The 258-nt window shown below is 62.0% G+C and overlaps 1 protein-coding gene across 1 annotated transcript in view; it reads right to left on the reverse strand.

Annotated features, from left to right (window-relative positions):
- The window catches only part of CAMK2A (calcium/calmodulin-dependent protein kinase II alpha), a gene marked incomplete at its 5' end in the record, with an annotated part of 18,795 nt that overhangs the window by 8,600 nt on the left and 9,937 nt on the right, over window positions 1–258 (reverse strand). The gene's annotated exons all lie outside the window — the stretch shown is intronic.

Here is a 258-nt window from a genome sequence, read left to right on the forward strand (position 1 = left end):
TGCTGGGACGAGCAGGGGATCCAGCCACCCATCTTGGCAGATGGCTGCTGCCAGGCTTAAGCCGTGGCTCCAGGCTGCAAAGCTGCCTCCCCCTGTCCCCTGTCCCCTGCCCCTCTCCTGGTCCAGCTGCTCCCCCTTGCTGGGGGCATCAAGGGGTGAGCACATTTTGAGAAAATGAAACAGCAGTGAATTTTCCCCATGCACCCCTCCAGCACCCATCCTCTCCCCTCGCTTGCCGCCCTGTAAAGCCTCCTGTGC

Source organism: Buceros rhinoceros, unplaced genomic scaffold (assembly GCF_000710305.1).
Source record: "Buceros rhinoceros silvestris isolate BGI_N320 unplaced genomic scaffold, ASM71030v1 scaffold8041, whole genome shotgun sequence".
In the NCBI taxonomy this organism is placed as follows: domain Eukaryota; kingdom Metazoa; phylum Chordata; class Aves; order Bucerotiformes; family Bucerotidae; genus Buceros; species Buceros rhinoceros.